The sequence below is a fragment of the Stomoxys calcitrans genome, chromosome 1, assembly GCF_963082655.1.
Source record: "Stomoxys calcitrans chromosome 1, idStoCalc2.1, whole genome shotgun sequence".
Taxonomy (NCBI): domain Eukaryota; kingdom Metazoa; phylum Arthropoda; class Insecta; order Diptera; family Muscidae; genus Stomoxys; species Stomoxys calcitrans.
In genome coordinates this window covers 91,479,977-91,495,531 of record NC_081552.1, presented here as the reverse complement: position 1 = coordinate 91,495,531, position 15,555 = coordinate 91,479,977, and positions in this window count along the sequence as shown.

The following is a 15,555-nucleotide window of genomic DNA, read 5'->3' as shown; positions in this document are numbered from 1 at the left end:
ACTAAGCACAGTTGTAGGATATCATAGCAAAACACGTCGTGCAAAATTTCATTCCAATCGAGTAAGAATTGCGCACTCTAGAGGCTGAAGAAGTCAAGACCCAAGATCGATTTATATGGCAGCTATATCAAAACATGGACCGATATGGCCCATTTACAATACGAACCGACCTACACTAATAAGAAGTATTAGTGCAAAATTTCAAGCGGCTAGCTTTACTCCTTCAGAAGTTAGCGTGCTTTCGACAGACAGACGGACGGACGGACAGTCGGACGGACATGGCTAGATCGACATAAAATGTCACGAGGATCAAGAATATATATACTTTATGGGGTCTCAAACGAATATTTCGAATAGTTACAAACAGAATGACGAAATTAGTATACCCCCCATCTTATGGTGGAGGGTATAAAAATATTTAATTAGAACATATTTGAATTATATCAGCAATGAAATAAAAAATTTTAAGGAGGTTTTTATACCCTCCACCATAGGATGCAGGTATATTAATTTCGTCTTTCTGTTTGTAACACCTCGAAATATGCGTCTAAGACCATATAAAGTATATATATTCTTAATCGTCGTGACATTTTATGTCGAACTAGCCATGTCCGTCCGTCCGTCTGTCTGTAGAAGGCACGCAAACTTTTGAAGGATTAGAGCTAGATTAGAAAGTTTGCACAAATACTTCTTATTGGTGTAGGTCGGTTGGGATTGTAAATGGGCCAAATCGGTCCATAACCTGATATAGATGCCATATAAACCGATCTTGGGTCTTGAATTCTTGAGCCTCTAGAGGGCGCAATTCTCTTCCAAATTTACTGAAATTGTGCACATAGTGCTTTGATATCATTTCCAACAACTGGTTGAAATCGGTCCATAACCTGATATAGGTGCTATGTAAGCCGATCTTAGGTCTTGACTTCTTGAGCTTTTAGAAGGCGCAATTCCTATTCGATTTGGTAATTTTGCACGTGGTGTTTTTGTAATTTTGCACGTGGTGTTTTTGTATCACTTCAAACATTTATGCGAAGTATGGTCCAAATCGCTCCATACCCTGATATAGCTGCCATATAAACCGATCTTGGGTCTTGGATCATCAGATTTGGCACAGATTTTGTACAACGGCTTCTCCCATGGCCTTCAACATACATGTGCAATATGGTCTGAATCGATCTATAGCTTGACACAGCTCCCATATAAACCGATATCCCGATTTTGCTTCTTGAGCTCCGAATCGAACTATAACTTGATATAGCTCCACCTCCTCCTCCGTCCATATTCTTTATTCTTTCTATGCCTAAAAAGAGATACTGCGCAAATAACTCGACAGATGCGATCTATGGTGGGTGTATAAGATTCGGCCCGGCCGAACTTAGCACGCTCTTACTTGTTTCTTTGTAATTTCATAATTCACAATACAGTATATAATTGTACGGGGCTCATAGTGAATTAGGATCGAAATCTATCAATCAATAGGAAGCAGCGTTGGTTCTAGTAGAAATGTATTAGTTCTGCGGGTTTGACCGTAGTTTTGGACACAATGAAATATTTTTTAAACAAGTAAAAGGTTGCTAAGTTCGGCGGGGCCGAATCTTATATACCCTCCACCATAGATCGCATTTGTCGGGTTTTTTTTCCCGGCATCTCTTCTTCGGCAAAAAAGGATATAAGAAAAGATTTGCTCTGCTATTAGAGCGATATCAAGATAAGGTCCGGTTTGGACCACAATTAAATTATATGTTGGAGACCTGTGTAAAATGTCAGCCAAAAAATGTCAGAAGTAAAATAGAGAGATCGATTTATATGGGAGCTGCATCGGGCTATAGACCGATTCAGACCATAATAAACACGTATGTTGATGGTCATGAGAGAATCCGTGGTACAAAATTTCAGGCAAATCGGATAATAATTGCGACCTTTAGAGGCTCAAGAAGTCAAGATCCCAGATCAGTTTATATGGCAGCTATATCAGGTAATTAACTGATTTGAACCTTATTTGACATAGTTGTTGAAAGTAAGAAAAAAATACGTCTTGAAAAATTTCAGGCAAATCGGATAGGAATTGCGCACTCTAGAAGCTCAAGAAGTCAAGTCCCCAGATCTGATTATATGACAGCTATATCAGGTTATGTACCGATTTGAACCATACTTAGCACAGTTATTGGATATCATAAGAAAACACGTCGTGCGAAATTTCATTCCAATCGGATAAGAATTGCGCCCTCTAAAGGCTCAAGAAATCAAGACCCAAGATCGGTTTATATGACAGCTATATCAGGTTATGAACCGATTTAAACCATACTTGGCACAGTTGTAAGATATCATAACAAAACACGTCGTGAGACTCTAGAAGTCAAGACCCAAGATAGGTTTATATGGCAGCTATATCAGGTTATGAACCGATTTGAACCATACTTGGTACAGTTATTGGATGTCATAGGAAAGCACGTCGTGCAAAATTTCATTCCAATCGGATAAGAATTGCGCACTCTAGAGGCACAAGTCAAGACCCAAGATCGGTTTATTTGGCAGCTATATCAAATCATGGACCGATATGACCCATTTACAATACCAACCCACCTACACTAATAAGAAGTATTTGTGCAAAATTTCAAGAGGGTAGCTTTACTCCTTCGGTAGTTAGCGTGCTTTCGACAGACAGACGGACGGACGGACAGATAATGACCTAACACCCTTCAGTAAGAAGATGTGTTAAAGTAATAATATTCAGTAGACTTTTATCTATGAGTTCAAGTTTTATATTACGCTTACGGTTGCCGTCATTTGTCATTATTTATTTATTTCATCTACAGATTAAAAATTAGTGTGCAAAAAAAGAAAAACGAATTAACGGCATCATTTAAGCAGAACGAGCGTTCAAAAATATTTATAAATATTTTACATTTAAAGAAATTTTTATAAAAGAAAAAATTTCATAAAAATACTGAAGCAAATTCGCTAAAACTATCACTATAGCTTAGGTTAGGTTTGGTTGAAAGAGGATGCAGATGTTTATTCGCCCCATGTCACTAACACACACCTAAGCCAGTAATCGGCTTGTTGTGCGCTCTAAAAACTATAAAGTAACTTCTAAAAAGAAAATTTTATGTTACGAATTCCTTGCTACTCACATAATCCTTAATTGTTTTCAATACCACTCCCCTAAGTTGGCTCATGTCTGGTATTGTGTCTGCACCTAAGTGCCGGTATCTGTTAGATGCGAAAGCCGGACAATGACAAAAGAAATGTTCCAATGTCTCATCATCTTCCTCGGCAGCCTTACTCATGCTTGCAGCACCGATTTTACATAAGTGAGCTCGTAGTCCTATGTGTCCCGTTACGATACCAATACCTTAACTGACCTCCTTCTTCACACGATCTGGATCTCCCGGTAGGGTTTCGCCGTCCAACCAACCGCTTCGCTGTTCCACAATGTTGCATGCGCATTCTTCGCCCACTCCCTTAACTCGGACTGCGTCGACCCTTAAGACTTCGGGTTAACCAAGTTTATTGACGGCAGTCCTCTGGCCTTCACCGCCAAATTCCCCTTACTCGGTTATGGCCCGGAACCCAAACGATGCGGATTGTACCATCCTCAGTGAAGGTGTTAATCTCCTTATTACACTGCAAGACTGTTCGTGACCTTACCGTCCTGGTTGTTATTGCCCTTATGGCAATTTTACTGTCGGTAAAGATGTTCACACTCGACATCCTCGCGTTAGCACCACACCACTTCACGCATTTTGTGATCGCCCGGATCTCCACCTGTAGGACCGTATTATGGTCAGGCAGTCTAAAACAGATCTCAGTTCCTGGGTTCTTAATGTAGACCCCCAGGCTCATTCTGTCTTCTAGCTTTGATCCATCCGTGTAACATGATCTTCCAGATGGCAATACTATGGTTCCGTCAATCCAAGACTGTGCCGATGGCAGCAGTGCCTCGCACTCGACATCAAGGTTCATCTCAGGTAACCGATCGGAAACCTCTACCCTTCCTTCCAGGTTTCCTATTGTCGCCTCGATTATATCGCGATGTATGAGCTGCTCCCATCCTCAATCCATTCTGCTATCGCCTTAAGTCTCATAGCCGCAGTGGCTGCCTCACACTTAATCTGTATGTTCATGGGTCGGATATCTAGGATAGTCTCGAGTGCCCTAGCGGACGTGGTCCTCATCGCTCCGCCTATGCCAAGACAACATGTTCTCTGAACCTGTTGTATGGTCCTTATGTTGCACTTTTTCTCCATAGCAGTCCACCAAACTATTATGGCGTAAATAAGTGGTGGTCCAATCACGCTCCTGTAAAGCCAGTTGACTATTCTCGGATTCAGACCCCATTTCGAGCCTACGGCCTGTCTACATAGTGCCCAACATCTGCGAGCCTTCTCAGTACGCTCCTGACACTTCCAATTCAGTTTCCTGTCCAAGATCACACCTAAGTATTTGACCCTGCCAGATATCCAAATCGTCTTGTTGAGTAAACGTGGTGCGTTAAATTGGCCCACCTTCGTCTTCCTCGTGAACAGGCATATTTCAGTCTTCTCTGGGTTAACAGTGAGACCTCTGGGTCTAGCCCAATCATATGCCATATGCAAGACCCTTTCGGCCCTTCTGCATAGCTCGTTCGGATCCTTACCACTTAGAAGTATTTTAACATCGTCTTGTGCCACTTTCTCCCTTATATTTATCCCATGGGACACACAATTTATCAACCTGTTCTTTAGCTTATAATTTATCCAGTCTCTAAGGACCGGGTCGACCCGGTACTGGTCTAAGGATTGGATCAGTGTGTCGGTCCGCACATTGTTAAAAGCCCCCTCAATGTTAATGCATACCTACAGGGAATTCGTTTTGGCATCGAAGGATTCTTCTATTTTATGCACAACCTCGTGCAGGGCAGTCTTCACCGACCTGCCCTTGACATAGGCATGCTGTTTGTATTTGAGCAGTTCGTACTCTTTATCATGGAGTCCACAATACGTTCCATGGTTTTGAGTAGAAAGGACGTAAAACTTATGGCTATGTAGGCCTTTGGTGTCGTATAACATGGCTTGTCGGGCTTGGGCATAAAGACCACCCTTGACTCCTGCCAGGCTTTCGGAGTATATGCAAGTCCAAGGTGCGCTGTGAAAATTTTGGCCAGATGGGGAGCCACATAGTCTGCCACTTTCTGTAGTAACGCCGGGTGACTTAAATGGTTTGAACCTCCTCAAGGATTCCTTCATCATAAATTTCGTAATTATAAACCTTCGATCAACGTCATTATTCCAAGATTCCGGTGTCTCCGTGACTCCCGTCGTATCCTGTTGAAAATCCGTTCTCATCAAAAGCCTCAATATGTCCTCCGTTATCTCTGTTCTCACTCCTATATCGTCTACTAAAGTTTCAGTTTGGACATGGGATTTTGAGAGAAACTTTTTATACCCTCCACCATAAGATGGGGGGTATACTAATTTCGTCATTCTGTTTGTAACTACTCGAAATATTCGTATGAGACCCCATAAAGTATATATATTCTTGATCGTCGCGACATTTTATGTCGATCTAGCCATGTCCGTCCGTCCGTCCGTCTGTCTGTCGAAAGCACGCTAACTTCCGAAGGAGTAAAGCTAGCCGCTTGAAATTTTGCACAAATACTTCTTATTAGTGTAGGTCGGTTGGTATTGTAAATGGGCCATATCGGTCCATGTTTTGATATAGCTGCCATATAAACCGATCTTGGGTCTTGACTTCTTGAGCCTCTAGCGTGCGCAATTCTTATCCGATTGAAATGAAATTTTGCACGACGTGTTTTGTTATGATACCCAACAACTGTGCCAAGTATGGTTTAAATCGGTCCATAACCTGATATAGCTGCCATATAAACCGATCTTGGGTCTTGACTTCTTGAGCCTCTAGAGTGCGCAATTCTTATCCGATTGGAATGAATTTTTGGCACCATGTATTTTGTTATGATATCCAACGACTGTGCCAAGTATGGTTGAAATCGGTCCACAACCTTATATAGCTGTCATATAAACAGATCTGGGGATTTGACTTCTTGAGCTTCTAGAAGGCGCAATTCCTATCCGATTTGGCTGAAATTTTGCATGACGTATTTTATTATATTTTTACTTTCAACAACTGTGTCAAATAAGGTTCAAATCGGTTCATAACCTGATATAGCTGCCATATAAACCGATCTGGGATCTTGACTTCTTGACCCCTAGAGGTCGCAGTTATTATCCGATATGCCTGAAATTTTGTACGACGGATCCTCTCATGACCATCAACAAACGTGTTTATTATGGTCTGAATCGGTCTATAGCCCGATACAGATCCCATATAAATCGTTCTCTCTATTTTACTTCGTGAGCCCCAATGGGCGCAATTCTTATACGAATTGGCTGAAATTTTACACAGGTCTCCAACATATAATTTAATTGTGGTCCGAACCGGACCATATATTGATATCGTTTTAATAGCAGAGCAACTCTTTTCTTATATCCTTTTTTGCCTAAGAAGAGATGCCGGGAAAAGAACTCGACAAATGCGATCCATGGTGTATATAAGATTCGGCCCGGCCGAACTTAGCACGCTTTTACTTGTTTATTTTTACGGCGTCATTGACACTACCGACCCGTTCGCAGAATAGCTTCTAGGAGGCACGTTTTGCCGCTCTGGTAATCTTATTGTATTCCTTGAGCCGTGTGTAATACACATGCCAATAAACTTTCTTTTTTAAGAGGTGCGGTGTTACCAATATTAAGTGTTATTATGTCGATAGTATTCAAGAACTCTGTCAGGGCTTTGCCCCGCTTATAAGTGTTGGTACTACCCCACGAAATGTGGTGAGAGTTCGCATCGCACTCTATTATTGGGTTGCCTAAAAAGTAATTGTGGATTTTTTAAAAGAAAGTAAATGCATTTTTAATAAAACTTAGAATGAACTTTAATCAAATATATAATTGCCATTTTGTTCGATAACCTTTTGCCATCTTCCTGGCAAATTTAGTATTCCACGCTCATAGAACTTCTGGCCTTTATCTGCAAAAAACTGAACAAAGTGCGATTTTATAGCCTCAAGGTCAGGGCTATATGGTGGATGCATCAAAAGTTCCCAGCAAAGCTCACTCAGTTTTTGGCGAGTGATCAAAGATGTGTGCGGTCTAGCGTTGTCCTGGTGGAATATGACACCTTTACGATTGACCAATTCTGGTCGCTTCTCCTTGATGGCTGTATTCAATTTGTCCAATTGTTGACAGTAAACATCCGAATTAATCGTTTGGTTCCTTGGAAGCAGCTCAAAATATACCACTCCCTTCCAATCCCACCAAACAGACAGCATAACCTTCTTTTGGTGAATATCAGCCTTTGAAGTGGTTTGAGCTGGTTCACCATGCTTGGACCATGATCGTTTACGACTAACGTTGTTGTAAACAATCCATTTTTCATCTCCAGTTTGTTAAATGAATTTCTTTCAATACATGTGATACCCATATTAAAATTGACGCCAAACAAACAACTGTAAACAAAATTTCGCGCACTTTTTATCTAAAGCAAGCTAAAAGTAACAGCTGATAACTGAGAGAAGAAAGAATGCAATTGCAGAGTCACATGCCGTTGAAAAAAATTGTCAACGCCGACTATATTACTACTATATTACCGACAATTACTTTTTGGGCAACCCAATAGTATCTCTCTGTTTTGCTTTCCTCACCAGCCGTTGCAGCTCCGACGTGGGTGGCGATGTCGGAGAGTCGAAAGGCAGATAAAGTGATGCCAGGTATGCTTCAGCGTCTCCCTATCTCACCACTGTTGCATCCGACGTTGACAATTCTGGGGAAAATATATAATTCAAATTTTTATGACAAATAACGTCCTCGGCCGAGTACCAATGTTAGCACAGAATAATTGGTAGTTGATATGGCTCAGTCCAGAAACATTTTTCCGGGTCGTCCATGGCTCCTGAATTAAGGCAATATGAATATTGCCCTTGCTGATTTTCTCCATCAGAGCATGTGTAGCAGTCTCGCTCCGAGGGTGGATTATCTGGATTACCTCAATCATTGGTCCTCCAGTAAATGGGCGTCTTGGTAGTTCTTAAGACTGCATTGACTTTCCTGTCACTGCACTGCTTGATGTCATCGTTTTAGGTTCTTTGCCTAGTCTAGTCTTCCGACTTTTTATAAAGTCGGTAATGGTTCCATCGTCGGGTCCCTGTTCGTAAGGCTGTATTGGGTTTCCATTCCCTGTACTGCCTGATGTTTCAATATTAAGATCTTTACCTATCTTTGCCTTCCAAATCTTAAGTAAATGGGCTTCTTGGGACTATGTGATGGTACCATCATCGGCTATTGTTCGTAGGGCTGCATTGAGTCTTCTGTCGCTGCGCTGCCTAATGTTTCAATATTAGGATCTTTACCTGTCCCAGTATTTCGAATCTTAAGTCGGTAATAGGTCCGTCGTAGGGTTCCTGTTTGTTAGGCTGTGTTGGGTCTCTCGCCACTGCACTGCCTGATATTTTAGTATTAGGATCATTGCTTCTCCTAGTCTTTCCAATATTGAGAGATGCCGTGTTTGTCTCGTTGTCGGCCCCCTGTTTGTTGGGCGGTTTGAGTCACCTACCACTGCACGACCTGATGTCGCAGGATGGAAGTTTCTGCCTATCGTAGTCTTCCCAATCTTGAAAAAGACAGCTTTGCCACCGTAGTGCGCTATGCCTTTAGTCTTAGCCAAAATTGTCACGGAGACTTGATCAATGCCAACCACAAAGAGAGTTCCTTCATCCTTCTCCTCCCTGTGGATGACCCCCAGTTCTCTGTGACCAAACCTTGGTTTTGCTTGCCCAAGAATCCCAACATGTGTTCCGTCGCAAATTTACTGCCCCATACCGTAGCCTTTTTGAGCTGGGGGATATCCATCTTTCTCACCAGGTCGAGCTTTGTGCCCTCCAAGGGAGCGTGAATACCTCTGACGAGCTGTTTGACGGTATCAATACATTCCGCCGACGCAAAACGCAGCGTAAAGATGTCCCCTGGGTGGACCCTCTACATAGTTCCACACATGTTCAAAAATCCAATCGTTAACCAGATCCTCCACTTGGGACCGATGATCTGATGGAATCCTACTTGATGAATAGCCGATATAGATGACTGCATAAGTCAGCTCATCTCTGTTGTGCTTCCTTGCCACTCTGGCGTAAGAGGGCGGCTCCTTACCATTCTCAGCGGCCATCTTCCCCTTCCGTGATTGCTGTGGCCTCAGTTTGGAAGTCACAGTCCTACATAAAGACTCAGGGGCCGTGCGCGTTCCTTCGTTGCTGTTCCGACTTTGTCTACCTCCGCAGGACACTGTCTGGAGTCTCCATTGCGGGATGGCTGGCTTGGTTTTCCCCGAGTACTTGAAAGCGGGGAGCTCTTTTTCTTCTTCAGCATTTTAGCAGTGTAATGCTCTTCGGGAGATCTGATTCTTTTTCCAGCTTCCGTAGAAGTGCTTGGAATGTCAGTTCTATCCTTCCAGCATTCTGCACTTTCGCCCGATTGCGCTGCCGGTACGTACTCCTCTGTCTCCTTCGTCGTGCACCGGGTCGCTTTCTCGGTTTGTTTGTAAGCTTATCAAAGCCATCGCTCACTTCTGCCGTCATCCCGATGCCCTCACTCTCGATTCGGCTGCGATGACTGTTTCATTGACACCGTCACTGTCTGAATCCGAGTCAGAAACACCACCCTTACTTAAAGGCTGGGGACGTACTGTGTATCCCTCTGGTTAATCCGTCTCTTCCTCAATAATTAGTCTGACGACTAGTTGTGCGTTTGAAGCATTACTCTCGACTTCAGGTGTCAAGGAACCCACACATTTGCTCCAAAAGGCTCTAAAATTTTTTCGTAATAAATAGTACCTATTCCGATATACGAATATATTTTTTTTTTCTTTGAGGAACGAAATGAAAACATGTCCGCTCCACTCAACGGCTACAATAAACTATCACTATGATATTAGCAAAGACAACCACATTTTGAAGGCTGTGAAAGATAAGGATCGGCCTATATTGTGTTGGCAAGCAGCACAAAATTCAGCTCTAACATTAACCAAATGTTAGCGCCGATGGGCCAGTTTCTGAACCCAGTAGCGACCACAAATTTTAAAAAAGATTGAGATATTTTTTGGCTTAAATTTTGCATGAGGAGTTCTGTTATGACTTCCAGAAACTGTGAAAAGTACGGTTCAAATCGGTCTGTATCCTGATATAGCTCCCATATAAACTTATCTCCCGATTCGACTTCTTGAGCCCCTTGAAGCCGCAATTTTTAGCCGATTTGGCCGAAAATTTGCATGTAGTGATTTGTTAAGACTTCCAATAACCGTGCCAAACACGGCCAAAAACAATCTATAATCTGATATAGCTCCCATGTAAACCGGTCTCTCGATCATCCTTGTTCGCTTCCTAAAAACTTTAATTTTTGCTGGTTTGACAGAAGTTTGTTATGTAAAATAAAATTATGACCTAAAACTTCTTTTATTTTGTATACATTTTTAGCAGAATCCATGGTGGTCGGTTCCCAAGATTCGGCCGAATGACATGACGATCAAGAATATATATAATTTATGGGGTCGCAGACGCATATTTGGAGGTGTTACAAACAGAATGACGAAATTAGTATGCCCCCATCCTATGGTGGAGGGTATAAAAATAAAGCTGAGATTATTTAAAACTGGTAATAATAGATACAACATCTATTTGAGGCGCTTCACGAAATAAAGTGTGAGACAAGCATACGATAATTCCCAATATACCAGCAGAAAAATTGTAGTAAGCAGAGGTCAACTTATTACAACTCACCAAGCATCCCCAACAACAGCAACAGAAAACACAGTTAGTCATCCGTCCGGCGAAGAGAGAAATTCGCCGCAACAGCTCAGCACACGTCTAGATTATTTCCAATATCCTTAACAATGGAACACGTAGGGATTATGAGTAGGTACATATGTAAATTTGTAATTTAATGCATAGGATTAGCTTTGAACAAATGAAATAACAGCACTTAAATTTTGCACAACGCTTTCCTGGACGACTACCACAATATCTAAGAAGTTTGGTCAAAGTCGGTTCATATTTAGATATACCTCCCAAGTATGTTCGTCAAATTATGTCAAACTTGCAATAATGTTGTCATATGACAACCGAACATAGTTGCTCGAAATTTGATACGGATTGTTTAATAACCCATCTCAAAACCTCAGTTGAGGTCCACCAAAATTGGTTCAGAATAAGATATAGCTCTCATTTTGTACTTATGAGGTAGGTGTTAGGTATTACACAGTCAACACCGACCGACTTTTGCTTTTCCTTACTGGATTTCTAACAATTTATCTTTTATTTACTGTGATCTTTAATATGTTTTAATTCAATTGTTTGGAGCCTATTTTTCTTTTTTTGTTGGAGCCAATTTCTGGTTTAATTTCAATTACAGACTGAATTTAAAATGATACTCACACTTAACTCACAATAGAACTTGACGGACAAAGCTATATTGTCGAGACGATCAAGAATATATCGAGCCCTCCCAGCGATCCGATCTTGCGACTTGATTTCTTGAGACGCTGAAAGCCACAACTTTTGTCCGATTTATCTGAAATTTTTCATGTTATGACTGTACAAATACCGTCCAAATCGGTCCAACCTGATATAGCTCCCATATAAACCGGTCTCCCGATTTGATTTCTTGAGCTCTTACAAGCCGCAACTTTTCGTGATCTTGATTTAGCATCCATATAAACCATATCCCGATTTGACTTCTTACAAGAGGCAAGTTTTGTCCGATTTGTCTGAAAATTTGCATGTAGTGTTCTGCTATGACTTCCAACAACTGCGCTTAATACGATCCAAATAGGTCTATAAGCTGATTTAACCGATCTCCCGATTTGATTTCTTGAGCCATTACAAGCCGCAATTTTTGTCCGACTAGGCTGAAATTTTGCATGTGGTGTTCCGTTATGGCGTTCAAGAACTGTGTTAAGTACGGTCCGAATTGGTATATAGTCTGATATAGCTCCCATATAAACCGTTTTCCCGATTTGGCTTCATTAGTTCTTAAAAGTCCCAATTTTTGTCCGATTTGGCATAAATTTTTCATGTTGTGATCTGCTATAACTTCCAACAACTGTGCCTTGTACGGTCCAAATCGGTCTATAACCTGATATGGCTTTTATACAAACCGATCTCTCGATTTGCCTTCTTGACCCATTACAAGCCGCAATTTTTGATCGATTTGGCTGAAATAAATAGATATAAGAACGGTCTGAATCGGTGTTTAGCCTGATATAGATACCATATAAACGGATTTCCCGACTTGATTTCTTGAGTTCCTGCAAGTCGCAATTTTTGTCTGATTTTGATGAAATTTTTCATGTAGTGTTCTGTTACCACTTTCAACAACTGTGCCCAGTATGGTTCAAATCGCTCTATAACCTGATGTACAAATTTTACCCATGAACATTCAATTAAGGAACAGGGGCGAACTTCTCACTTATCAATGAGTGCAATCCGATTCAAATTTAAGATCAATGATAAGGGACCTCCTTTTTATAGCCGAGTCCGAACGCCTTGCCGCAGTGCGACACCTCTTTTGAGGAAAATGTCGCCAGCATTAGGAGGGGATATCCACTGCTGAAAGTTTTATGATGGTCTCGCCAGGATTGAACCCAGGCCTTCAGCATCATAGGCGGACATGCTAACCTCTGCTCTACGGTGGCCTCCCAATAACCTGATATAGCTCCCATATAAACCGATCTCCCGATTTGACTTCTTAAGCCCTTACAAGCTGTAATTTATATCCGATTTGGCTGAAATTTTTCATGTAATGTTCTGTTGAGACTTCCAACAAATATGCCATTTAGGTCCCAATCGGTCTATAAATTGATATAGCTCCCTTATAAACCGATTTCCCGATTTGACTTCTTGAGTTCTAACAAGTCGAAATTTTTGTCCGATTTGGCTGAAATTTTGCATGTATTGTTCTGTTGTCTTTCAACAACTGTGCCTAGTGTGGTCCATATCGGTTTAATTGTCCCGATTTGATTTCTTAAGCTTTTACAAGCCGTATATTTTGTCCGATTTGGCTGAAATTTTGCATGTAATGTTCTGTTGATTCCAACAACTATGGTTAGTACGGTCCGAATCGGTGTATAACTTGATATAAGCCGTTCTCCCGATTGATTTCTTAAGCTCTTATAAAAGGCAATTTTTGTCCGATTTGCCTGAACATTTCCATGTAGTATTCTGCTATGACTTCCCACAACCGTGCCAAGTACGGTCCAAATCGGTCCATAACCTGTTATAGCTCTCATATAAACTAACTTCCCGACTTGACTTCTTGAGCTCTTACAAGGCGAAATTTTTATCTTATTTGGCTGAAATTTTGCATGTAGTAATCTGTTTTAACTTACAACAACTTTGACTAGTACTCCCTTCCTTGGACGAGATCACCCTGCGGCTCGATTCGAAATTGTCCTGGAAGAGGAACGCCGAGGAAAGAAGCCGTAAGCCACTGTGCGCATTTTACTCCCGCATGAGAATGTTCGGTAGGAAGTGGAGAGTGACTCCCAAGATGATTTATTGGATTTATATGGCCGTCGTGAGGCCAGTACTGGCCTATGAAGCACTGGTATGGTGGGACACCATAGGGGAAGAGGACGCGTGCGCAGGAGTTCGAGAAGGTCCAGAGACTGGCCTTCGTCGGGATCACAGAGTCGCTGAGATCCGCACCGCAGGAAGACCTGGAGGCGATGCTGGATATGCAGCCCATTGGGGCCTATATTTGGAACTGCCCCGCCAGGGTGCGCTTAGGCTGAGAGCGCTTGGCATGCTTAAGGACGATAATTGCGTTCACAGTTCGATTCTGGCTGTTATGGATACGGAGGGTAGACTGAGGAGGATCTCCGACTACCTGGCACCAGTGCCGACTGAAGTGAGGGCATTCGCGATATGTTTTCCTGAAAGGGACGAATGGAGGGCGGATGGTGTACATGAGGAAGATGAGACCTCGATTTACACAGATGGCTCCAAGATGGAGTCAGGAACTGGATTGGGGGTTTACTCTGATGCACTCAATATCAGTATGTCTCTGAGACTGCCGGACGGGTGTCTTTCAGGCAGAGGTCTTTGCTATTTAGCCGCAAGAGAAATTCTGGTAAGGGGTTACCGCCCTCGAAACTCAGAATTTATGTGGACAGTATGGGGGCGCTCCAGGCCTTGGGATCGAGGATGGTGGGTCGAGATGCATGGCGGACTATTTGGAATCCCTGGATGGGCTCGTGGCCTGCGATGGGTCGCTGCCATGGTTCCTCGGCATGATGATGGGAGTCCAGGAAATGAGAGGGCGGATGAGTGCACTATGAGGGGTTCGTCTGCGCCGGGCGGACCAGTCATCGGTCTTGCCTACGTGCCAATTGTCGAGCTACGGAACACAGTAGATGGGATGGCCAGGGTGGCGAGGTGGGACTCGGTAGATGGTTGCCGATCATCGACCGGAATAAGACGAGGGGGTTGCAGGCGTTCGATAAGAAGATGATGAGTACTTTGACCGGGGACATAACCGGAAACTGTGCCAAAGGCCACATGGTGGCGCGCATAAGGATACCGCACAATGAATTCTGTAGGAGTTGCCTCGATGAGGATGAGGAGAAGACTATTGAGCACTTGCTGTGTTCCTGTCAGGGTCTACAGACACGAAGGCTCCCTTTTCTGGGGAGCCGTTTCTTCTGTGATCTTGCTAATGGACCTCTGGTATCTCTTCTGAGGTTTGTTGAGGAAACGAGCTGGTTCCGACGAGGGGGGGGGGGGGGGGGAGCACAAGCTCCGATGAGGTAGATCCGTGTTTGCGAAGGGACGGGCGGTTCTTCACCTCCCGCTCGGGTTCTCCACTCCTCCTGTCTTTTTCTTTTATCTGTGTATAACCTCTAGTACGAGGTCTCACATTTTTTTCTTCCCTTTCTCTCTCTCTCTCTAGGGTACCAAAATGAGCTGATTTAGCTCCCATATAAGCCGATTTCTTAAGCTCAAACAATCCGAGTTCTGTAGTGGCTTCAATAACTTTGCCTTATATGGTCCAACTCGGTCTATTACGTGATTTAGCTCCCATATAAACCGATCTCCCGATTTGATATCTTGGACCCCTGGAAGCCGCAGTTTTTGTCCGATTTGGCTAAAATTTTGCATGTCGTTTTCTGTTGGGTCTTCCAACAGCTGTGGTAATCGAATCGGTGTATAGCCTGATATAGCTCCCATATAAACTGAATCCCCGATTTGACTTCATGAGTTCTAACATGTCACAATTTTCGCCGATTTGGCTAAAATTTTGCATGCGATGTTATGTTAAAACTTCCAACAACTGTGCCAAATACGGTCTAAATCAGTCTACAACCTCCCTTGTGAACTGGTCTCTCGATCATTCTTGAAAGATTCCTAGAAAATTTAATTTTTGCTGGTTTGACAGAAGTTTGGCATGTAGAATAAAATTATGCCCTTCAACTAAATTTATTTTGTATTAATTTTTAACGGAGTCCGTGGTG